Source organism: Macaca mulatta, chromosome 10, assembly GCF_049350105.2.
Source record: "Macaca mulatta isolate MMU2019108-1 chromosome 10, T2T-MMU8v2.0, whole genome shotgun sequence".
Taxonomy (NCBI): domain Eukaryota; kingdom Metazoa; phylum Chordata; class Mammalia; order Primates; family Cercopithecidae; genus Macaca; species Macaca mulatta.
In genome coordinates this window covers 17,313,794-17,340,429 of record NC_133415.1, presented here as the reverse complement: position 1 = coordinate 17,340,429, position 26,636 = coordinate 17,313,794, and the positions used below count along the sequence as shown (strand labels likewise).

At 40.3% G+C, this 26,636-nt stretch overlaps 2 long non-coding RNA genes across 3 annotated transcripts in view; one reads left to right on the top strand and one right to left on the bottom strand.

Annotated features, from left to right (window-relative positions):
- LOC144332232 (uncharacterized) overlaps positions 1-26,341 on the top strand; it is a 198,277-nt gene extending 171,936 nt beyond the window's left edge. Inside the window, exons 7-9 of one of the 2 annotated variants that reach the window (XR_013400132.1) lie at positions 13,613-13,726; positions 21,325-21,432; positions 26,058-26,341. This is a non-coding gene — a long non-coding RNA (uncharacterized LOC144332232). The remainder of the gene's footprint in view (positions 1-13,612; positions 13,727-21,324; positions 21,433-26,057) is intronic. The other variant, XR_013400133.1, reaches the window with a different exon arrangement.
- LOC144332231 (uncharacterized) lies at positions 418-25,050 on the bottom strand. Its single transcript, XR_013400131.1, has 2 exons — positions 24,967-25,050; positions 418-2,110 (listed from the first exon to the last, which is right to left on the bottom strand). It is a non-coding gene; the product is annotated as an uncharacterized LOC144332231 (long non-coding RNA).
- Positions 26,342-26,636: the final 295 nt, after the last annotated feature.

The window sequence follows — 26,636 nt, the reverse complement described above, 5'->3', positions numbered from 1 at the left end:
AGAAGACGAATATCAGAAAACCATCACACCAATGGGGGGTTGAAAGTAGGCTGGGAGTAAAAGCCTCCTGGTAGATGTTTCCTTCTTTGTCAGGAAGCAAGAATTGATTGTGAAATTTATGTATCTAAGCCCTCAAGAAACTTTTAATTTAGAAGACAGAATAAAGAGAAGAATTAAGAAAGACTGCATGGACAAGACATGTTTGGACCAGAGATACAGGTGAGAAATGATGGGGAAAGATATTTCCAGTGCTGGGATCAGTGTGGGTGAAGATGTAGAGGCAAAGAAGCATGAGAGATCATTGGTAGGTCCTTGGTTTTAGCCAGAACAGCAGGTTTCACATGTTTTTGAACACAAGCCACAGTAAGACAAACATTTGACATGTGTACTCAGTAGAATATACATTTTCTACTATAGTTGTGTGTGTATACATTTATATTTATCTCCAATAGATCTTCGTGAAACATTTACCATTGTATATACAGAATGCCTTAAATTTTCTATTCTATTCCATACAGTTTTACAGAATCTAGAATATAGTTTTATTCCATATAGTACATCGTGGGCAGTATAGCAGAGTATGGCTTCTGATACAAGGCTGTCTGGGTTCAAGCCAGAATTAATCACCTTGGGCAACTTATTTAACCTCCCTGGGTCCATGTTCTTACCTGTAAAACAGGGATGGCAAGAGAGCTTATTTCCCTAGGGACAGTGTGAGAAGTGTGTGAGTCTATGCAAAGTATTTGGAATGCAGCCTACTATATAGAAAGCCATATACATATTTGTTCTTTTGCTATAAACTTCATTTTAAAATGCTTTCGTCACATACTTTATTGATTTCAGGACCTTCTCAATGAGCTGCCGCCTGCAGCTTGAAGGACTAGAACTGAGGTTGAGGTAGGTGGGGGTAAAGCAGAGGCGTGATGGAGTTGGGGCATGTGATGTTTGGGATCCACAATAGAGAGGCTCTTGAATGCCAGAGTGAGGACCCTGGACTTTGATCACTGGGTAGTCGGGGGCCATGAAAGGGTTTGTTTGGGCACAGTGGTGTGATCAAAGCTGCACCGAGGAACATTAATCTGGCTGCCATGTGAAAGCTGCAGAGAAGTGAAGACACCCTGGTTAGCAGAGAGGAGACAGACCGCAGTCCAGGCAAGAGGCGATCTGGACCCACCCGAGGGGAGAACGGTGGGAATGGAGAGAGGAAAGGAACATGAAAGGAACACTAGAGGCCACACCGAGAGCATCCACCACCAAAGAAAAAAATGGCTCCATGGGCTGGCAGGTGAGCCGGAGCTCTGTGGTCTCCCTCTCCACTTGAGGACAGCATTGGAAGAACTGCATCTCCCTGTCACCCTAACTGAGAGAAACTTGAGTAGGACATTAGCTTCCCCTGAAGATGCAAATGGAACGGGAAGTCCAACACTAAAACGCGTTCTTTGTAGCCCTGCCAGAGGCCTAATCTGGGACCACTCCTCAGCAGGTCCTTGGAACTGGCAGCAGTTATGCCAATGGGTGAACAGATGAGTTATTCAAATGAGAGAACATTCCCCAGGAGAGCAACTGGAGTCGCTCTGGATGCTGAAGAATAATCCTTAGAGGTTAAAGCAGCATCTGTGACCAAATCTTCACAAAAGATCTGCTGCCTGAATTTTCAAGTTGCTAATGAGATCCTTGTTTATGATGTTAGATTCTTTCAGAGGCTTAGTGGGGGGTAAGGAACCTGAGTGAGTGGGGAGGAGAGACCGACTCCTAAGAAGGTGGGTAATTAATCTTCTCCAAGGCTTAATCACATCCTGATAATTTAAATGGTGCTGTGAGTTCAAGTTGGTCTTTTCAGGAGCCTGTGATATGGCAGGTTGGAGCAAACCCTGTTGTAGGCAGAGCGGACAAAATGCATTTGCCCAAGTCAGCTGTGCTCTGTGTATTCTGCAGTGGTTTTCTCAGATGCCTCTGGAACATTTATGGTTACAGCATGGTCAAGAGGGTGTGGTGCTGGCCTCTCAGAGCATCCTGTCCTGCAGCACTCTATCCAACGAAGGCAACTCCTACGTCTCCTCCTTGAGGGTTTCTTATTTGGTCTTTCGTTGACACAGGCTTGTTGTTTGCCCTGGATAGCCATAAAAAGAGCAAAGATTAAATGCTTATTATGAATCTGGTTCTGTTCTAATTTATTTACCATATTACTTCATTTACATTAATCCTGTGTACTATATTGTCCCATTCCGTTTGAAGGAGAAGGAAACTTATAAAGACACACGTGATTTGTGGAGTGTTTCTGAGGTCCCAGAGCACTCACTAGGTGGATCTGGGATTCAGACCCAGTCTATCTGACTCCAGAACCCACAAGTTCACCTTCCCGGAGCTGTCTTGGTCATGTTACTCTCTTCTCCAGGTGGATTTTCATATGTCACTCTTCCTGTTCAGGTCTCCTCTGGCTTCCAAGGTCCTCTCATAGTTGGTCACTTTAGTGCACAGGTAAAAGGCTGTCTGGAGGTGACAGCCTCACCCCAGCACATAATTCCTGGTCCAATCCAGTGGAGCCTCTTCTTCCTCTTTTGAGAATCAGGACACAGATAATGTCTTCCAACTTGGCTGCGCCCTAGGAGGTTGGAGGCAAATCCTTCCATGATTAGTTCTAGGGAACTGAGGCTGGGCAAGATTAGAAATTTTTCATGGATAATATTTTAGAATTGAAGGGACAGGTGTAATTTCTATGGATGTAATCCAGACAATAGACACAGAGGGCTCCAAGTGACTTCTGAGAAGCCTCTCCAAACCAGAAAATTATATTCATTCATTCATTCATTCACACATTTATTTAGCATTTACCATGCACTGGAAACACTGTGGTAGGCACTATGGAATTGATGAATGAGATATCATTCCTGCCTCATGGCAACTACAGTCTAAAGGGGAGACGGACACTATAAAAAAGAATAAATATAAAATCAAAAATTGTCAAATGCAATGAAGCATCACTTCCCATTATGAATAAGGGTACCTCATTTTTGTGGCCTAGTTAAGAAAGGAAGGGGTTCATATCGGTATATTTTCCATTATATTCACTACTGTGTTTGTCATCCATTTGGATAAAAATATTTCCAAAATGTTTACTTGGTGTGTAAGAGGATAAGGTTCCAGAAGGAGCCCCATCCGTTCATGATCCCAGACTCAAGCCACATGTGGTTGGTTATGCAGTGATTAAAGGTGAAATGAGGGCCCTTCCAGAGGGCCCAACTCTCTGGTCCCTCTGGGACACAGTGTGTGCAGTCGACAAATGCTGAGAAAGTAAAGATGGACAGTCAGAATAAAAAGTATTTTGTACCTCTGTGTGCCAACATCTCTTCTGGGCACTTTGATGTTTACTATATGTCTCAGATTTTCTCTTTAAAGCTCTGTGACCCAAGCATATTTTCCCCATCGAGGGGTTTGGAATTTAAAGACATGAATGAATTTCCCAAAGTTGTCCAGCTGGCAAAGGGTAAAACCAGGATAGAAAATATCTAGATCTTTCTGACTGGAAAGTCAAATATTTGTATTATAAATTTCTCTTCTCAGCTGAGAAGAAATTATGGAAGAAGAGCCTGGAACTAAATCACGTACAGTTTTGAGTATGGAGAACACTATCCAGGTGCAAGGTTGTTTCATGCCATGAATGTTAAGCATTGTCACCTATGTTCTATTATCTACTTGACAGTGTCTGTCCTGTTGTATAATTCCATCACATCACATTGCATTGTAGTGTATTGCATTGCAGCTCATTCTATTCCCTTTCTTCCTTCCTTCCTTCCTTCCTTCCTTCCTTCCTTCCTTCCTTCCTTCCTTCCTTCCTTCCTTCCTTCACATTGCAGGTCATTCTACTCCCTTTCTTCCTTCTTTCCTTCCTTCCTTCCCTTCTTTCTTTCTTCCTTCCTTCATTTCCTCCTTTCTTCCTTTCCTCCCTTCCTCCCTCCTTTCTTTCCTTCCTTTCCTTCCTTCCTTCTTTTTCTCTTTCTCTCTCTCTCTCTCTTTCTTTCTCCTTCCTTCCTTCCTTCCTTCCTTCCTTCCTTCCTTCCTTCCTTCCTTCCTTCCTTCCTTCCTTCCTTCCTTCCTTCCTTCCTTCTTTCTTTCTTTCTTTCTTTCTTTCTTTCTTTCTTTCTTTCTTTCTTTCTTTCTTTCTTTCTTTCTTTCTCTCTTCCTCTCTTCCTTTCTTTTCCTTTCCTTTTCCTTTCCTTTCCTTTCCTTTCTTTTCTTTTCTTTCTGATGGAGTTTTGCTCTTGTTGCCCAGGCTGGAGTGCAATGACGCCATCTCGGCTCACTGCAATCTCTGCCTCTCAGATTCAAGCAGTTCTCCTGCCTCAGCCTCCCAAGTAGCTGGAATTACAGGCACCTGCCACCACACCCAGCTACTTTTTGTGGTTTTTAGTAAAGATGGGGTTTCACCATGTTGGTCAGGCTGGTCCCCAACTCCTGACCTCAGGTGATCCACCCACCTTGGCCTCCCAAAGTGCTAGGATTACAGGCATGAGCCACCAGTGCCCGGCTGAATAAGTTGCACCAGTCATTCAACAAGTCTCTGTGTGCCAGTTTCCTCAGATGTTGTCCTGGTCTGGGCACCACACTGGCCTCTTGTAGGAGGCAGGGTTTCTGTGGTCTATCCATTTTGTTTAGGCTGAAAACAGGATCATTTAGGCTCTGTCAGGCCATTTTGCTATAGCTCAAGTGTTAGACATCACTGCCAGCTCCCTGGCAAGTTCCATCGTTTCAGTTACAAAAGCAGTTTGTTACCATCCTTAGCAACCCATCCGCATGAACAAGTTGAAATAAGTGCTTTTAACAATCATACTCTTAAGACTGATGTCCATTTATTAAAGAGTCATATGTAGCTCGTTCCTCTTCATCTCCAATCCTTGGTTCTGGGGTGTGATAATCTCATGGGCTCATGTGACCATAGTGAGTGCTCTCAGACAGTGGTTTTTGTGAGGGGAAAAGAACAGAGTCAAGTCAAGCAAACAAGCAGAATGTACACCTCATCAGTGCCACCTGTGACCACATTCAACCACCTGTCTTCTTCCTGCATCTTTAATCAGAATGAGAAGGCGACTTGCTTTTTACCACCCATCCATCCCAAATTTGCCCTCACAGAAATCAGGGCTTGTTTGTTTTGTTTTCCCTTCTTTTTAAACTTAAAAAGAAATACTTTAAAACTTACATAAAATTGCAAGAAAATAGTATAAAGAATTCTACTATTGTATTCACAGTTCCTCAATTATGAATATTCTTTATCATTCAATATCTATATCTATGTATCTATACTCATTAGCTTTGTCTCTTTAACCATTAGCTTTGCTGTTCTATATCCATTACTCTGTAAGTATGTATGTATCTATGTATTTATTTCTGAATTATTTGAGATCAGGTTACAGGTGTGAGGTCCCTTTACCCCAAATACTTAAGTATTTCCTTAAAACAAAGACATTATCTTATATCATCAGAGTACAATGACCAAAATCAGAACGTTAGCATTGATTTAATGATACTTATCTAACCTACAGACCTTATTCAAATTTCACCAGTTATCCTAATAATGTAAGTATATTATTATACAAATGTAAATAATACTTACATTTACAGCCAATGTAAGTATTATTTATAGCCAAAGCAATTTCTGGTCTAGAATTCCACCTAGAATCATGTGGCACATTAAATTGCTATCTTTTTAGTGTCTTTTAATCTGAAATAGTTATTCACTCTTTATCATTCATGAATTATTATTGAAGAATATAGGCCAGTTGCTTATAATAGCGTATATTTCAATTTGAGTTTGCCTGATGACTAGATTCATGAGGTTATGATTTTTTTCGGCAGGAATACCACAAAAATGATGCTGTGTCCTTCCCAGTTTGTCTGTTGGGCAGCGTACGATCACTGGTTTATTAATTATTGGAGGGAGGCTTTTTCCCTAATGACTCAAGTTCATTTTTTTTTCTTAGTACAACAAGCACCAATAGCAGAAAGGCACACAGTTTGGTATTTAGCCATTGCTAGAAATTCCAAGATCATTTTGACTTCCTTAAAACACACTTTCAGTTCAGAACATGAACATAAAACACAGCTTGAAGCTTTCTGTTTTCTTTATCTTCTGATGTGAGACAGTCGCAACCAAACTTTTAAGAGATTTGCTCCTCTTGCTATGCTAGCCCAATGAAGAGATGGGAGGAATCAAATGAGATAGTAAATGAGAAAGTGGCTTGTAAACTGTGACATGTGATAGAAATCCAAGGGGCTCTGATTGTGATGAAGATTATATTCTTCGATTTCATGGGGAAAAGAGGTTTCAGGGAGTAGGAAAACTAATTGTGTGTTTCAACTTGATTGCATCACGGGATGCTCAGATATCTGGTTACATGCTATTTATGAGTGTGTCTGTGAGGATGTTTCCAGAAGAAATTAGCATTCAAATAGTTAGACTGAATAAAGGGAATGGCTCTCCCCAATGTGGGTGGGTATTATCTAAGCCACCGAGGGCCTGAATAGAAAATAAAGGATGACAAAGGATGAATAGAACATAAAGGAGGATGGAAGGAAGGAGTCTTTGTCTTTCTCTCTGCCTGACTGCTTGGCTAGAACATTGGTCTACTCTGGTGCTTCTCCTGGTTTTCAGACCTTCGGACTTGGACTGGAATCTACATCTAAATCTGCAAGCTCTCCAGCTCTTAGACCTTAGAACTATACCTAAATCTCTCTCTCTCTCTCTCTCTCTCTCTCTCTCTCTCTCTCTCTTCCTCTCCCTCTCTTACAGGGCAGTTGTTTATAGAATATCTCTCAATTGGAGTTTGATGTTTTTGAGAGACAGAACATCTATCTATCTATCTATCTATCTATCTATCTATCTATCTATCTATCTATTTTTTATCTATCTATCATCTGTCTGTGTATCTACTATCTATCTATCTATCTATCTATTTTTTATCTATCATCTATCTACTATCTATCTATCTATCTATCTATCTATCTATCTATCTATCTATCCATCCTGCTTCTCTAGAGAACACAGACTAATGTAGGTGAGAACTAGGATCCCTCCCCCACTGAGAATTGTTCAGGGCCCTGTACCCCAGAGGAAGAACCTATTTCCTTTCTTTTTCTTAGATCCATTGCTCACCTTTTCTTCTGCCTACAATCCTAGAAGTTCCAAATCTTCCAGGAGGAATTCTCCGAGTTTGTCCTTGCTTCATCTCCACCAACCTGAGTCAGCGAGTTTTTCAACCTTGCTATTTGTACCCGTGTCCAGGTTGTTAATATATGTACATGCACTGTGGGCTGCTGGCCCCTGAGTGCTGGAGGGCATGAAAATATTAACTTCTGTTCATGCAGAGAATTTGCTATTAACTCCAATGCTTCCTTTTTTAAAAAAATTTATTCACAGAAACCTGACAAGATTTTTACAGCTTTTTCCAGCTTATCAACCCGATTCAAATATCATAGAGGTTATTTTACCTTTTCTCACCCTATACTTGCAAGATTGTTTTCAATAGATTTTTCTCTGATTAAAAATAAATCATTCTCATGGTAGAATATTTGGAAAGATCAGGAAAATCTAAAGTAGAAAATAATTCCTCAAATCTTAACTCCCTGAAACCCTTATTCTCATCCTTTTTGGATTTGTGATTCCAGTCTTTTTTCCTTTGGTACATTTTTAACAGATTTAGAATATTCAATATTCACAATATTGTTTGTATCTTTTCTTCTCAATTTACTAACTCTGTTCCCACTTCAAGGTACTGTTTAATTCTCAGCTTGTCTTTGAAATAACCTACTGACCCCCAGGCAGAACAGAAGATAAGCACTAGGCTTATCCCACCTCAGATGGAATAGGAACTTGCTTGACTCATTCGTCGGTTTATATATGGGGCCATGGAAGGCAAAACACCGGAGAGTAGGCACTTTAGGATGAAACGTGTGTGTTAGCGTCTCTGCAATTTGACTTACTAGTTTCGTGACGCTGGAAAACGTTTTCTAAATATTCCACATCTCAGTTTCTTCTATTGTAAAATAGGGATAATTACATCTACCTCTGCAAGTATGGTGTAGATTAAAAGACTCAATGCTCATAGCTTCTTCAGCCTCATAGTACACACTCAGTTAATGGTGGTTCAGTAACTTCCCATATCTGTATAAAACATCTGAGTTTTCCTACAATGGACCCATTCCCCTTCTCTTTATTACAGTGTCCAATATTTCAGGAAAGCACTCCCAGCCCACTCAGTCATTGTGTCATAGCCCCAGGGATATAACCCCTAGCCCCAGGGAGAGATACCTAATCCCAGCTCAGTCATTGATAATATGATCTCTCTTTTACTACAGTTGGTTCAGGATGGGCCTGTAACCCAATCTGAAAATCAGTGAGATACAGTGATGGAACTTCTGTATGACCTTCTGGAACAGAGAAGTTCTCTTTCCATTTGCCTAGAAGCTTGGATCATGTAAGCATGGAGCTTGCAGGAACTTCTGCACTCTGGCCCTGCTGTTTCTACCAGTGTGGCGGGGAAATGGCTGATAATTAAGCAAATGCAATAAAGACCAGAGTTGAGGAATAGAAACTGATCCTGTCAACATTGTCTGACCCACTGGATCTAGCCTTACTTAAAACTAAATACAAAGCTTTTCCTTTGAATGAACCACAAACAGCCACTCCTCGACCCCTTTTTAAAGGCTGGCTTGAGTTGGGTTCTATTATTTGCAATCAAAAGAGATTTGATCAAGATACTTTTCTGGCTTCTGCTTTTCAAAATTTGAAGGTTCTGTGAATCCTTCCTCAGAGCAGATTAATTTGTATCAAGAATGGTCCATTCAGGTGCATTAGGGCCAAGTGGTTAACATTTACTGAGAGTACCTTCTAGCCTGGGGCCGGATGCAAATCTTCACCAAAATGGAGACAAACACACAGGGTGCTTGATAAAGCACAATGTGAATTAACATCAGCCACCCTGTACAGCTTGATGTGAAGGCTGACGTAGCAAAAGTTAATGAAGACCAATATGCAGTTTGACTTCTCTTCTTCCTATTTATTCCTAACTAGTATTGAAGGAATCTTTTTATTTTTTTAAATCATGTATTCTTTTTCAATTCTAAATCTTTCCCTTTCTCTCTCTCTCTCTCTCTCTTGCTTTAAGGAAACCCAGCTACTATGCACACCTCTTCTGTTTCACTCTTTTTATTATTGTGGTAAGGACATTTAACATGAAATCTAGCCTTTTAACAAATTTTTAAGTGGATAAGATCATATCGTTACCTGCAAGCATGATGTTGTACAGCAGATCTCTAGAACATAGTCATCTTGCAAAACTGACACTGCATCTGTTGAATAGCAATTGCCTATTTCCTTTTTCTTCTAGACTCTGGCAACCAAAATTCTACTTTATGGTAGTATAAATGTGACTATTTTGGATATTTCATATAAGTGGAATCGTAATATTTGTTTTTCTGTAACTGGCTTATTTCACTCAGCATAATGTCTTCCAGGTTCATCCACATTGATGAATATTGCAGGGTTTCTTCTTTTTCAAGGCTGAACAAAATTCCATTATATGTATATGTAAACACACACACACACACACACACACACACACACACACACACACACTACATTTTCTTTATCCATCCTTTATCCATCAATGAGCATTTAGGTTGTTTCCATATCTTGGCTATTGCAAATAATGCTGCAATGAATATGAGAGTGTAAATATCTCTTTGAGAACCTGATTTAATTCTTTTCGATAAATACCTCGAAATGGAATTGCTGGAATATGGTATTCTATTTTTAATTTTTTGAGAAACTTTCATACTCTTTTCCATAGCAGCTGAAACATTTTGCATTTCTACTAACAATATACAAAAGTCTAATTTCTCCATGTCTTTGCCAATGCTTGCTACCTTTTACCTTTTGTTTGTTTGTTTGTTTTTTGAAAATGGCCATTGTAACAAGTGTAAGTTGATATCTTATATGGTTTTGATTTGTATTTCCTTGATGGTTAGTGATGATGAACATCTTTTCATATACCCGTTGGCCATCTGTATGTCATTGGACAAATGTCTATGGAAGTTCTTTGCTCTTTTTTGTTTGTTTGTTTGTTTTTGAGATAAAGTCTCACACTGTCACCCAGGCTGGAGTGCAGTGGCTCAATCTCGGCTCACTACAGCCTCCACCTCCTGGGTTCAAGTGATTCTCCTGCCTCAGCCTTCTGAGTAGCTGGGATTACAGGCACCCGCCACCATGTCTGGCTAATTTTTTGTACTTTTAGTAGAGATGGGGTTTCGCCATGTTGGCCAGGCTGGTCTCAAACTCCTGACCTCAGGTGACCCACCCACCTTGGCCTCCCAAAGTGCTAAGATTGCAGGCATGAGCCACTGCGCCCAGCCTCTTTGCTCATTTTTAATTGGGTTATTTGTTTGTTTTTGTTATTGATTTATAGCAGTTCCTTACATATTTTGGAAATTAACTTCTTAGCAGATATATGGTTTGCATTGCGAATATTTTCTTCCATTCCTTAGGTTGCCCTTCACTCTATCATTTGCTTTCCTGTGTAGAAGCTTTTTAGTTTGATGAAGTACCACTTGTTAACTTGTGCTTTTGTTGCCAGTGCTTTTGGTATCATATTTAAGAAAACACTGCCAAGACCAATGTCATAAAGCTTTTCCCCTATATTTTCTTCCAGGAGTTTTGAACTTTTGGGTCTTATCTTTAAGTCTTTAATTCATTTTAAGTTGACTCCTGTGTGTGGAGTAAGAAAAAAGCAGGGGTTTTTTTGACAGCATTTGTTGAAGAGACTATCTTTTCTTTCCCCATTGTGTATTCTTAGCGTATTTGTCAAAGATCAGTTAACCATATACACGTGGGTTTATTCCTGGGCTTTCTAGTCTGTTCCGTTGGTCCTCTCTCTCTCTCTCTCTCTTTTTCTGTTGTGTGTGTGTGTGTGTTTTTTTTTTTTTTTTTTCCTCTCTTTTAGACAAGGTCTTGCTCTGTTGCTCAGGCTGGAGTGCAATGGTGCAATTACGACTCACTGCAGCCTCCACCTCCTAGGCTCAAGTGATCCTCCCTCCACCTCCTAGGCTCAAGTGATCCTCCCACCTCAGCTTCCCGAGTAGTTTTACGATCACACACCATAACCAAGTTGGGTTTATCCTTGAAATGTATGAATTGTCTAACACACAAAAATTAATTAATTGTACACAACAATACAGCACATTAACAGAATGAAGGAAAGAAATCATATAATCATCTTAATGGACACAGAGAAATCATTTGGCTGAATTCAACACTGTTTCATGATAAAAAGTCTCTCAACAAACTAGGACTAAGAAGGATTTTAACTCACCAATGAAGGCTGTATGTGAAAAGCCCACGGCTAACATCATACTCAATGGTGAAAAGCTGAAAACTTTCCCTGTAGGATAGGGAAGAAGGCTAGGATGTTCGCTCTAGTCATTTCCATTCAACATAGAACTGGGAGTCCTAGTCAGAGTAATTAGGCAAGAAATAGAAATAAAAGCATCTAAATTGGAAAGGTAAAATTTTCTGTTTACAGATGACATGATTTAATTAGAAAGCCCTAAAGACTTCACACATACACATAAACAAAACAGAACTAATAAAAAAATTCAGTAAAATTGCAGGACACTGAATCAACATAAAAAAAATCAGCTGTTATTTCTATACACTAACAATAAACTACCTAAAAAGCAAATTAAGAAAATAATTCCATTTATGATAGCATCAAAAAGAATAAAATACTTAGGAATAAACTTAACTAAGGAAGTGAAAGGTTTATACAATGAAAACAATAGAACATTGATGAAAGAAATTAAAGAAGACGGCCGGGCGCGGTGGCTCATGCCTGTAATCCCAGCACTTTGGGAGGCCGAGGCGGGTGGATCACAAGGTCAGGAGATCAAGACCATCCTGGCTAACACGGTGAAACCCCGTCTCCACTAAAAATACAAAAATTAGCCGGGCGCAGTGGCGGACGCCTGTAGTCCCAGCTACATGGGAGGCTGAGGCAGGAGAAGGGCGTGAACCCAGGAGGCGGAGCTCTCAAAAAAAAAAAAAAAAAAAGAAATTAAAGAAGACATAAATGAATGGAAAGGTATTAAGATATTCTGGGTTAATGGATTGGAAGACTTAATATTATTAAAATGTCCATACTACCCAAAGCAATCTACAGATTCAATGCAATACTTATAAAAATGCCAATGGTATATTTTACATAAATAGAAAAAACAATTCTAAAGTTCATAGGGAACAAAAGACCCCACATAGTCGAAACAATTTTGAAAGAGAAAAACTAAGCTAGAGGCATTATACTTCCTAATTTCAAAATGTTTCACAGAGCTGCAATAATTAAAACTGTGTCATTTAAAATCTCATCTTCTTATAGTTAGAACAGAGGTGCTTAGAGAAATGAGATATAATTTCATTTGCTGTGGTAAAGCCCTACAATTTCATATATACATATGAAATCAGAATATACACACACACACACACACACACACACATATATTTTCAATCGGAACCACATTTTCAAATCACTCAATCCCTTTTCATTTCAGACTGACTAATTATATAGAAGTTAGTGTTTACAGTTAGAGCACTACTGATATATTACTCTTAAGAATTCATTTCAACTATTCTGAAAAGGCCTTGTTTTTTAATATACAATTGACACGGTTCTATCCACTTACATTGGATCACTGATACAATACACTTAAATATAAAACTAAACCAAATAGAGGGGCTTTACAATCTATTAAATCTATTTTATATTGTAATTTAGGTATATGTCTATTTGGGGATGAATACTGTTAATTATGAATGTTTTCATTTGTGAATAACATGAAACATAACCCAGGATTAAACAATGCCCACTTTCAGCCCTCCCCATTTAGAAGTGTGTTGTTGGTTCAGCTGCTGTGTAATACAGTCAAAGACGATGCGTCTTTTCATCTTTCTGTTCCACTAGCCTTAGCAGGCTTGCTTTGCCTATTCATATTTATTACCTAATAAATGCAAAATGGTTGCTGTAGCTCCAGATGCCACATCTGTGTCCAAGGAGAAAGAAGGAAGAAGGAAGAGCTCCAGCAATCTGTCCCTTTAATCAGGAAAGCAAAACCTTTCTGAAAAGTTTTCACCTATTTCAAAAAAGCAGGGTCATATGGCAAAGAGAAGTACAGTCATGATTCATCACTTGGGGATGGGCATGTGGCTACTCAGAATAAAATTGAGTTCTGTTAGAAAAAAGGAATGGTGGAGGAGGCTGCTGAGTCAGCAACTAACACTGCTTCATGTGCTCACTTTGGATAAATAAGTTTCATTTCTATAGGCTGAAAGGCATACATATGTCTAGGTATGTTCTTATATATTCCTAAATATCAATATAAACATCAATATTTAGAAATGAATTAGCATAGGTAAAGTGTTTAGAATAGTGCCTATTAGGTGTCATAGAAAGATTTGCTATCATTCTTTTTACTGTTAGGTATCTATATATTTATATGTGTTTTACAGACAGTTTCTAAAATTATTTCCTTTCCTCTTCACAATGATTACAACATCTGTTCTTTCTAACTCTAGGGGTACAAGCTGGAAAAGGGGAGAAATGAATCAGGCTACAGGCCAAGTGTCCATCACTGATTCCCAGAGATGCCTGTTGTGTGGTGGGCACTTCCATGTGGACTCTCTACAGGGGCACGTGCATGGGTCCAAGATAGGCATCCCTCAGCTCATGGCCTGTATTCCAGCTTGTAGACTTTTGCTGAGGACGTCCCCTCACCAGTAACCAGCTCTGGTCCCAAGCTCCTGGCCGCATTCTTCAGTGTCCACAAACCCACAGAGGCTCCTCATCCTCAACTGTGGGATTGCACCTTTTCCTGCTGGTTCCTCCTCTTTGCCCTGGCATGTCTCCAAATGTTGTCCTCCCTCTGCTCAAATAGGCATGGAGCAGGGGCAGATCAGAAAGTCCGATGTCCGACCATCTTCCAACCAAACAAAATGCTAGACTATCATCATTGCACGTGCCCCAGTCTCTCCTGGGCATACCTAAGAGTCTTCCTTTTATGTCGTGAAACGAGGAGTGACCCTTCTGCTCCCAATAAACAGACCCACACACGACCTTGTCCTGCTGATATCCTGGAATTCCGTCTCTTCCTCCAGTCATTCATCTGCTTATGTAGAAAGAAGATTTGAGGGTTTTAGCCTCCCCTTGATACCCTGAAGGGGTGTGTGTGGCCTCCTAATACTCATTTTCCTTTAGAATGTGGGCAACTAGAGGCCACTCTACCATTTGCTTTGAGTTTTAGTAGCTAATTCTGGGTTAACAGTGAAAGTCCTATTTGATATCCTGCTACTCTTGTTATTTTAACCTAATTAGATATTATATAAGTTGATAAAATGTGCATGTACGAGGAAATAGAGCAGTGTCTCCAAAAAAACTAAGTGAAATTAGTTAGAGAAGCTTGAAAAAGTTGTTATTTAGAAATGCTGTGCCATCAGATGTATGTGAGGTAATACTAAGCGGTTGGAAAACAATGGTAAAATGGGAAGTGATTGTTCACTCAGATTGTTTCATGTGTTTCTTGACACCCTCATCCCATTTTAAAAGATTTTAAACTAGAATTGAAATGTAAAGGAGGTTCATAAAAGAAGATAGGGATATACAATTTGCAGGCTCCAGCTCCAAGAACGGCGGTGTGGGCCCCATGGCAAAAGGCAAACAAATACGCAGTCATATGTTTTAGGTTGAAACCAAAGCTTTAGGGTATGTATATTTCATTTTTAAAAGATTTCTCTAACCATCTTTTCAACTAGCTGTTTCTAATCATTCTGGATAACAGGGCTTTTATAGCAGCTCATAGTACCAGCTGCCAGCCTCCAGGTGCCCTTGCAGACAGTCTCCCAGCTAGGGAAGAATGTGGAGCAGACTCCCATCTTTCTCACCAAGCCCCCTTCCCTCCTCTTCTCCTTCTTTCTTAGACTATCATTATTCCCTAGCAATTATCGAGTTTTTAGCCTCCTTTTGTATCTCAGGATTCCTGCATCTGCTTCTGTTGCTGGGTGGGGGAGATGGAAAACTGCAAAGGCGAAGTGGCATGGGGAGAAGATTTGAGACCCATCTGCCTTGGGTTCCTTCTTGATTTTTTTTTTTTTTTTTTTTTTGAGATGGAGTCTCGCTCTGTTGCCCAGGCTGGAGTGCAATGGTGCAATCTTGGCTCACTGCAACCTCTGCCTCCCAGGTTCAAGTGATTCTCCTGCCTCAGCCTCCTGAATAGCTGAGACTACAGGTGCCCACCACAATGTCTGGCTAATTTTTTTGTATTTTTAGTAGAGATGGGGTTTCACCGTGTTGGCCAGGCTGGTCTTGAACTCCTGACTGACCTGGTGATCTGCCCGCCTTGGCCTCCCCAAGTGCTGGGATAACAGGCTTGAGCCACTGCACCTGGCCACTGCCTTGACTTTTTATCCCAGTTTTCTTCAACCACCTGGAGCAGTAAAACACAGCCAGGTATCTATTCCTGTGAGGGTTAATACTGCACCAATAATCCTCATCTAGGCTTATAAGGCTAGTTTACCACACTACCGTAATCTTTTGATTGACAAGCATGCCTGTCCTGTGTCTCTTTCCTACCACACATAGACCCTTTCTATGAATATTGAATGCACAGTTATGCTTTTCAAGTCATTAGCTTTTATCTTCTTACCAGAAGGAATAGGAAGACAGAGAATCCTGCTACCTATCTACCTACTTACATAGCTATGTGCTCATATATGTTGTCTATCTACCCGTTCATCTTCCATAAAATGTTGTGCCTGGCACATAGTGAATGTCTGATAAATGCATATTATTGTTACTCTCCATGGTGAATGTTGTAATATTCAGTAGCTGATGATTTGATTCAATCTGTAATTGGCATTTTGTAGTTTTGTCCTTTGGCCAACCTCAACTTCTGATGTCTTCCTTTGCTTCAGTCTGTGTCTTTCCTAATTTTTTCCCTAACTCCAGGCCTGTTCTGATTTCTGATATCCAAAAACTTTCTTTTTTCCTAGCCTTGGGTCCTCCTAGAGAGGAATGGAGAGCTTGATTCTCTGCTTTACCCTGAATATGAACACACAAAAAATAACAAACACGACTGCCGTTTCTGCCTCCTTCTTACATTCTTCTGTTTTATAGCCCAAAAACAAGATTTTGAGACAAACTGTAGATTTTTAAAACTTCATAAAATAAAAAAGGCAACCCATATATCTGTGGCACATATTAATAATAGCATCTGCCGGGTGCAGTGGCTCACGCCTGTAATCCCAGCGCTTTGGGAGGCCGAGGTGGGCGGATCACGAGGTCAGGAGTTCAAGACCAGCCTGGCCAACATGGTGAAACCCTGTCTCTACTAACAATACAAAAATTAGCTGGGTGTGGTGGCGGGTGCCTGTAATCCCAGCTACTCGGAAGGCTGAGGCAGGAGAATCGTGTGAACCCAGGAGGCGGAAGTTTCAGTGAGCCGAGATTGTGCCCTTGCACTCCAGCCTGGGCGACAGGGCGGGACTCCGTCTCAAAAAACACAAAACACAAAAAACAAAAACAAAAACAAAAAACAAACAATAGCATCCACTTGGGGTGGATATTGGACCATGCTTGGAAGTAGTGGTGGTGATACTGACAGCAAGAAGTTGAAAGCAGCTTCTATCCCATCACTCCATTTTCTTCAACAGCCCAGAACACCCAGCTCTTGGTTCACCAAGGCTATAAATATTTTCTGTCTAATTCCCTGCTGGACTCATTTTGTCTCTTCAAGGCTGCTGCTTTGTCAGAAGGTTTGCAGGCTTCAAAGAGCAGAGATGGTGTGTGTTTTAGGTTTCAGTGGCATCTGCTGCCGGGACCAGCCTTAACTATGGTGTGAGTACTCAGCGGCTCTCCCAGTTCCTGGGATGTGCCAGGTGCTAATCTCCATACTATTAAAGAAATAAGGGAGGGTACTCACCTCTACCTGATGCAGCACAAATGACTTCACAAGACTCACAATTTCCTGCATGCTCTGGCCCCAGCTTACCTTTCCATCTTCATTTCTCAACACTCCTCATTCCGCAGCCTCTTCCCCTAGTTCCCTGCCCATTGCATTACACTCCAGCAACAAAGAGTTGTTTGTAGGTCCCAGGACAAGCCTCACTGTCTCTCACCTTAGGGTCTTCCCTTTGCCTAGAATGCTCTCCTCTCTTCTACCATACCTTCTCATCCCATTCTCAGTCTTCCGAAAACTCCCACTTACTATTCAAGTCTCAATTTAGATGTTGCTTTTCCCAGAAATCTTTCTCTATACCTCAAAGACTTAAACGCCTGCCAAGGAGTCAGGCTTTGTGCAAAGCACCTCTTACAGCATCACATGGGATTCAACTATCTTTTCACTTATTGATCTCTATAATTTCCATGAAATTAGGAACCATGTTAGCCATTATATCACCATGGCACATGTTAGGAACACAATAAAAATTCATGCAATAATTGACTGTGAATAAATGAGAAGCTACAACTAAACCTGGACAAGGCTTACGCTAGGCACCTACCCCAATTTAGATCCAACTCAGGAGACTGGTGCCAACCTATTGGCCAGGAGAGGACTTTTAAAATCTGTGCAGAGGGCACTTTTCAGCTTCCATGAGGCTGTTCATGCAAAGAGAGGTTGCTTTTAAGAGACCACTTACCCATCCAAAAAAGGGGTCCGAAGCCAGGGAAGAAGCAAGTGCCGTGAGGGTGACCACTGCCTGGATTTAGCACTGTAACAAGAGGAGAGGGAGAGAAACAGACCTCATCCCTACAAGGGTATTAGGCTTCAAGACAGCATATTTTAGGGAATTAAGAAATCTAATCAGCCTGGTGCACTAAGAGGGAATCTGCAAACTCCCGGGTGTGGAAGAAAGCCGAAGTATCCTCGGGGAGATCCTAATTAAAGCGCAGCCGATTACAATTCCTCTGAAAAAGGAAAATGAAAGGACTGAGAAACATCTGCTGTGGTTTCATGAAGGACTGCTCAAGGATGCAGAGTGTGAGAAAAAGAAATTCTTGACAGCACGGATGAGGCACAGAGCATGTTTGTTCTCCATTGGGCAAAGCTCATGGGGGATGGGGCCTGACAACACAAAGGCAGGGGTTTAGGATTGTTTTAGACTCTAAGGCAAAATAGAAGAGACCAAGGTTTGGTGGACTTGAGAGGGAGAGGGGGCGCATCCTTCTTGTCCCTGTGCAGACAAGAATGACCCAGTGACCCTGCTGAGCTCTCTCCAGGTTGCCTAGCAACCTGTGAGCTGGGCCCGAGGGTCCCTGTCTGATAGGAAAGGCTATGCACGACCTCCACTTCCCAAGGTCTCCAGGTGCTGGAGATCCCCAAGTGATCTTCCCTAGTGATCCTCAGAGCACCTCAAAATACCTAGGCTTTGTCTGCTTGGTTTCAGAGTCCAAGATGTATATTTCTTTCTGCAAGGCCACTTTCATGCTCACCCCATATAAAGGCAGAACAGGTCAGGCGCAGTGTAATCTCAGCACTTTGGGAAGCCAAGATGGGTGGATCAGTTGAGGCCAGAAATTTGAGACCAGCCTGGCCAACATGACGAAACACTGTCTCTGCTAAAAATACAAAAATTAGCTATGCGTGATGGTGCATGCCTATAGTCTCAGCTACTTGGGAGGCTGGGGCATGAGAATGACTTGAACCCGGGAGGCAGAGGTTGCAGTGAGCTGAGATCATGCCACTACACTCCAGCCTGGATGACAGAGCGAGACTCCTAAAAAAACGATTGTCCCAGGCCTTATCCCTGAAAAATACCTAAAGAGAAGAAGTTCAGATCTGACTAGAGTAAGTGCTCACAAATCTTAGATGTAATCCTGGAATCGATGAGCTGGAAGAGAGCTCAGAGGTCATACAGCCCACTCTCCTGCAAATACAGGAACATAGAAATGTAAAAGCCCAGGCAAGATTTAAACACAATTTTAGGCAAGAGTCATGTCAGAATTTTCAAAGGATTCAAAGTTTTTTCAGGAAATACATGCTATTGGTATGCAGAGAATAAAGTGCTGACCATGGCCTGGGGAGAGTCCACAAAGCCTTTGGGAAGCAGTAGGGATTACTGTAGGTCCTGAAGGCCAAATATCAAAGGTGAAGAGCAGCCAGAAGTCCTCTGAGAAAGAGATAAGGCAGGGCAGGAGGACCCTGAGGACTTCCTGAAGAAAGAATGCCCTTAGACAGTGGTACTCAGAAACATGAATGGAGCTTACCTCAATGGTGTGCTTATGTTTCCAAATGTTCCAGTAATCTGATTCTGTATAACTAAGTACCCCAAGATGTGGTAGCCTAGAATAACTACCATTTTATGGTATCTCATGATTTCATTGGTCAGGGATTCAGACAGGGCTCAGCTGGATGATTCTTCTGCTCCATCCTGCATCAACTTGCGTCACTCATGGTATTTGCCTGGTAGCTGGTCTGGGCTGCAGGGTACAAGATGGCTTGTTCACATGCCTGGTGCCTTGATGGAGATGGTTGGAAGGCTTGATGTAGTCAGGCACTCTCCTTTTCCATGTAGTCTTAGGGCCTCTCCACAGAGCAGTCTGACTTCTTACATAGCTGCTCAGGGTTTCCAAAGAGTATTTCAAGAAACCCAAGCAGAAGCTATAAGATTTCATATGTCCTAGTTTCAGAACTTCCCCAATGTCATTTCTGCCAAATTCTATTTGTCAAGTAAGTCACTAAGACCAGTACAGATTCAATTAGACTTTCCCCCAAGCATCCATTTCCACAACAAATATTTATAAATTTCCTATTCTATGCCAAGCCTTTGCTTACTACTATTAAGGTTGTAAAAGTTATTCATTCATGTTCCTAATCTGGAGAAATTCGTGGTCTAATTGTGGAGGCAGTTGTATATTTATAATATCCATATAGTGTGGTAAGAACTAATAAAAGTGGGGTCTAAATGCAAAAGAGCTTAGAGAAAAGGTAGCCTATCTTAGAATTTGACAAACTAAGTTCTGTGGGCTGAATCCAGTCTGTAGCCTGTTTTTATGAATAAAGTTTTATTGGAACACAGCCATGCTTATTTATTTACATATTGTCTGTGTCTGCTTTGGCACTCTAATGGCAGAACTGAGTAGTTGCAACAGAGACTATATTACCCGCAAAGCCTAAAATATTTACTCTCTGGTCTTTGACAGAAAAAGCTTGTTGACTCTGGATCTACCTCAGTAGGTATGGCTGAATTCCAGGAATCATAAATCCAAATTTGGGGCAATTGTTCAGAATTTGTTAGTGTATTTGGATACTGACATTTCTCCTAGATTTATTTCATTTTCCACCTTGATTTTCTCTTTATTTTTATTTTAAAATATATTTTACTTTCCTTATATGCTGTATGTTTTATAATATTTTTATCATATAAAATTGTATTTATCCAGAACTTTCTATATGCAAACTTTGTACTAGACTTTGTTTGTAAAGAACTTACAGTCTAGTAGTGGAAAATCCAAGTATTAATTATTAAACAAGACAAAACACTAGGCAGAAGTATGAAAAAGGAACAAAGTTAAGACAAACTATATACCAGTCTTTGTATATTCATTTAAATTCTACAATAACCTTATGAGCTACATATTACGAGACCATTTTATAAATGTGGAAACTAAGGCTCAGAGAAATAAACTTAACCTGAGAATAGTTAATAGGTGGTATAACTGAAATTTAGTTAGAAATTTACCATTTGGCCTATCTATTTGTTCTATTACTATATGCTTCATTGCCACAATTTGTATTTGGTTCTTCTTCAAATCTGCTAGTATTTTTTTTTTCTCTCTGCTATTAAATTACTGACCCTCTTTCTTCCTTCATCTCCTTGAATATTTTAAACATACTTAACTTGAAAGCCCATCCCAATCTATCCTCGGCTCCAAACATGTCAGAATACTAGGTAAAATGTAACATACTGACGGCTAGAAAGACAGATAAATTTCCCTGACACTGAGTTACCATGTCTACAAAATAGTGCTGTTAATTTGTATTATTATTATTCATGGTTCGGAGGGTGTGACTCTAACATTTGCTATGTCTGACAGCATTCACTGACATTTATTCATTTTGAAGTTTGTAATTTTTTACTACAAGCCCATCTGTAGTGGCACTTATTTTGCTTTGTAAATTCTATTGTATATGTCCTGATTTATGGAGATGTCCTATTGAGTAGTTTAGCATTTGCCTGTATGGAGGACTTATTGGATTTACCTGTCTGGACCAACTTCTTCAAATGTTTTCTAGTTTGGAGTTCCTGAACAACATGGACAGTGTTAATTTGGATTCCATGCTTCATGGCACAGTATTGGAGCACTAATTATTCAGTGATGACTTTCTCTTCCTCTAGCTCAGGTGGTCAACAAGTTTCCTTGTTCTTTCTCCAAGTAGTAGAAGACAGTAAAGGTAATATGTTTTATTTTTGTTTGAAAGTTCTGCATCTCTATAATTTATCTTCTTTTGTGCCATCTGTGAGTTGAGATTTATCATATTCTACTTTTCTTGAGACCAATATTAAAGGTATTACTTTCTCTTCTTCTAGTAGTTATCCTGGAAGTTTTCACATGTATATTTAACTTTAAACAAATCTAAAGTTTATCTTCTTGCACAATTAAAGAACTATAGACTGTTTTATGCTGCTTGCCTTCAAATGATACAAATGATGTTTATTTTAGTTCTTGTTTAACATCACAAATAAGGCATAATTTTATTCCTTTCCACATTCTAAGATTGTTTATATTCATCCATATTTACTTTTCTTCTCTTGCTATCTTTCCTTTAATCTGATGCCTCTTTTGAAGCTTGTTTTTCTTCTTTTTGAAGTACAAACTTTGAAGGTTTCTTGGCACTAAATACTATTATTTTTTGTTTTCCTTTAAAAATATATTTATTTAACCCTTGTTCTTGAAAGATGGCTTCTTTGAATACATGTATTCTAGATTGACAGTGTTTTTTTTAGTACTTACTAGTCCATTGTCTTCTTTTCTCCATTTTTGGGGATGAGAAGTCAGCTGTCAGTCTATAGGCCTTTTGACAGTAATACGAATTTTTGTTTTCTGGGATTTATTATATTCTGCACCTTTCAGTGATACCTTCAGTAATACCTTTCAGTGATTTTGAAAATTTTTCAGATAATGACCTTTTAAAATATGACCTCCTTTTCTCTAGTCTTTCCATTTTCTCCTTTTGGACACCAATTAATTATTGTTAGACCATCTTGCTCTACACTTTATGACTCCTGACTTCTTTTTCACGTTTGTTGTTTTCTGTCTTTCTTGACTGCTATCTTGGTAATTAATTAAACCTATCTTTCAGTTCACCAAGATTGTCATCATCTCTATATAACATGCCCTCTAATTTGTTCATAGTTTGTAATTCTTATTTATTCATTTATTATTTCCAAAAGTTCCATTTGATTTTTTTTCCATTTTTTTTCTGACCAATTTTGATAGTTTCTTTTAGGGAGAAAGAGGATACCTTTTTTCATACTTTCAATGCTTATTTCTTTAAATATGTTATCTATCCTAATTTTTTTTCTTGCCTATGTTAATTCCAACACTGATCATCTTTATGAGTCAGTTCTGCAATCTGGGTTTTGTTGTTATTCTTGTTTTATAATCTTAATCATGGTGGCTTGCTTCTATACATTATGTAATTTGTTACTGTGAGTACATATTTCATGCAATGTTATTCCTCACAGACCTGAGTTAAAGTACATTCCTCAAAAGAGGATTTTACTTATACTCTGCACTACTAAAACACTGGACTACTTTCAACTACATTTTTGGTTTGCAATATTTTTTTGGATTATAGTCACATGTGAATTCTGGACCCAAACTTATGTGCAGATGGGCTTGTGGGTAGAAATTCTTTGGGAGGCCTTAATCTACTTTATCCAGAAAAAAGCAAACATTCCAACCTTGCTTTCTGAAAAGCAGATTTATGGTTTTATTTTATTTTTCCTAAATCACTTATGACAATCTTGTTTTAACTTATGGGTTCCTAATTCAACGTCCCCTCTAAGAAAGTCCTAAGTTTTGTCTACTATTCTTTTGGGTGCATAGTTTGTTAAATCCTAAGTTGTAGGTCACCAGAAATTGGTAGATAGTCTTAGAAAAAATACTAATTTTCCTTCTGAACTATATTTTCCATCCTTTCAAACCTCTGGAGATTTCCTTAGTTTTTATATTTTATTCAGAATTTTAACGAATTCTGTGCCAGAAAGATTTCTTTGGTCATCTATTTCATCTGGAAATAAAAGTCATGGGCTGTTTTTCTAACCCCTGTCTCGTGGACAAAACAGCAAGTCAGGCTATGCACTTTATGGAGTGAGAGCGGTTCCAGGGTCCTGCCTTAAGCAGGCCTGAGGTCTCAGTTCCTGCTCCTGGGTGGGTATCAAAACACTGGTCCCAGCCCCTAAGGTCCATTTTTTGTTCTAATACCAATTTGGATATTTATCTCAATGCCTGATCACCTCATCTTTTTTTTTTTTTTTTTTTTTTTTTTTTTTTTTTTTTTTTTGAGACAGAGTCTCTGTTGCTAGGCTGGAGTGCACTGGCATGATCTCATCTCACTGCAACCTCCGCCTCCTGGATTCAAGTGATTCTCCTGCCTCGGCCTCCCAAGCAGCTGGGACTATAGGCACGTGCCGCCATGCCCAGCTAATTTTTGTAGTTTTGGTAGAGATGGGGTTTCACCATGCTAGCCAGGTTGGTCTTGATCTCTTGACCTCATGATCTGCCCACTTCAGCCTCCCAAAGTGCTGGGATTACAGGCATAAGCCACCGTGTCCGGCCACCTCTTTGTCTTTAAATTCACTCTTTGTGGCACCTTGGAATTATCTTTCATTGCAATAAAATACATCTCCATTTTTATTTTTGTTGTCATTACCTTTAACATTTCTATCTGAGTCACAGTGAAGCATCGTCATTATGAGGGCAGTCTCTCAAGCTGGATTTCCAGGCTGTCCTGGCTCCACAACTTTCTAGTTGTAACATCTTGGACAAGCAATTTAACCTCTGTGTGCCTTACATCTCTTCATTGATCAGACAGGCATAATCACCATGCCTGCCTCTTAGAGTTTCTGTGAGGATTCAATGAGTCAATCCACATAAAGCACTTAGAATAGTCCCTGGCATATGATCTGTGTGTTCTGAGCATTAACTAGTATCAACAGCGTGTATTTACGCCAAGAGACTTTCTGTTTCAGCTCAGGCTTTCCCAGGCGGACCTCGCTCCCTCCAGGTCGAGGTTCTTTCCATTACACCATGAGGTCTACCCAGGGATAGGAGAGGGGTTAAGTCAGGAGATGTGTGAGATTTGGTGGGGTAAGACAGAGATCTCCTTCCTAAAATTGAGACATAAGGTAGAGGCTTGATTGTTGAATGATAAAAGCAAAATTCTATTTCATATAATGAGCCAAGTGTGATGCCTAGGGCTAAATTTAAGGAAGCACTGTTTCTCAGGGTTGTGCCCATGGCATCCCTGCACTGATGTAACCTAGAGAGTTAGTACCCCATTAAATTTTGCTTGCTAGGCTCCTCACTGGCCTCAGCCTCATCTGACCGTGATCATCACCCTGGTATAGTGAGAGGACCAGAGAGGTCGTAGCTTATCCAAAATTATATTTCTGAAAACCGACAGAGCTATGATTGAAACCCAATTTGCCTGACTCCAGAGAACTTGCCCTTAAATATTGGGTGCAACTGCTTTGAGTCTGATTGAGGCAGGTACTGTAAAAACAGAGTGAGAGTATCACATGGAATTTGTTCAAAGAGCTGGGACCAACTGGTGGACAACACACTTCAAGAAACAAGACTTCACTGCATTGAGTGCTCGTCTATCAAGGGCCACATGTCAACCTCAGCTGGTAGAAGGCAGCTGCCTTACCTCCCTGGTTTCCTGTCAGCCCCATCCATGGCTCCATCCCCTTTTGTTCCATTCATCTTGGGTGGCATTTGGTGTCCCCCCCGGTGGAATACACCTGCAAGTCCAGGGGAATAAAAGCTGAAGTCAGGGCCTGGATAGATTTGGAGGGTAGTAAAAACTGGTCTCAGCCTGGCGCGGTGGCTCACGCCTATAATCCCAGCACTTTGGGAGGCTGAGGTAGGCAGATTGCCTGAGGTCAGGAGTTCCAGACCAGCCTGGCCAACAAGGAGAAACCCGTCTCTACTAAAAATACAAAAATTAGCCGGGTGTGGTGGCAGGCACCTGTAATCCCAGCTACCCAGGAGGCTGAGGCAGGAGAATTGCTTGAACCTTGGAGGCAGAGGTTGCAGTGAGCTGAGATCAGAATGTTGCAGTGAGCTGAGATTGTGCCATTGTACTCCAGCCTGGGCGACAAGAGAGAGACTTAGTCTCAAAGAAAAAAAAAAAAACAAATTGGTCTCCAAGTTTGTGATAGAATGGACATATCAGTAGAAATAAATTGACCACAAATTAGATTAGAGGAAGGGCAGAGCCTGAACAGCTCAGGACTTATATCCCTGTGTCCTTGGTGGAGACTAGCACAGTGCCTCATCTCTATTTAATATTTGATTGGCAAGTACTCTTATTAAACACAATGTGAACCTTTTCCTCTTTTCTAGGAGACAGATGAATTTCTATCTATACTCAGTATGCTTAAGATTTACTAGAACACAGGCACAACTAGATAAACTATCCTGTGAAATTCGCCTGAATGTGATAAAGAACTCTGCTACTCAGTGGTAGGGCTCAAAAAACAGTACCACACAATGAAAGCCTCAGAAGCAAACATTTTTCTGTGACTTTCTCCCACCCTCCTGCCTCTGACCCCTCCTTCTTCCCTGAGACTACCCATAGAAACTAGAATCTCTCTTCCCCAAGGCAGGACATAGAAACCAGAACTTTTTCCTCAAAGCCAGCCATAAAACCTAAAAATAGTATTATAACTTCCCTCTACCTTTCTGTGTAAAAATTGGCCATAAAGAAATTATATGGCTTACCTTGTTTGGTTGTAGGTCATAAGACCCTAATTCCAGAGGGTCCTACCCCATACCCAGAAGGAACAATTGCACAGAGAATCTAAGAAGAATCTAGACAACCCTCGCTGGATTTCTCCACTCCGTCTGTTAGCATTCAGTCATATGCCTTTTGTCCAGTCATATTTCTGCATGACTGTCCATACTTTGTTGAAGCTAAGCACAAAATGGAAAGTTTCCCCTGTATCTTTAGGTCTTCATTCTGCAGGCTCCCATGTTATGTAAAACTATGATCAAATAAATATGCATGCTTTTTCTCCTATCAGTCTGCTTTTGTCAGTGATTTTCAGTGAACTTTCAGAGAGTGAAGGGGAAGTTTTCCCTTGGCCCCTACATCAGTTTCCTCAATACCTGCCATGCAGAAAAATCTAAACTAAGACGTGTCAAACAACAAGGTATCCAATTGGTAGAGGAGCTCTTCCTGAGTGACACCGGGGAGGTGTTGGGTAAAGATCTATTTTAGACTTTCAATTAATTAACTGAAAGCAGGATTCAGGAGTGTGAAGGGAGACTGGCAGGTGTATTCTACCAGGGGGAACAGCACATGCTGCCCAAAAA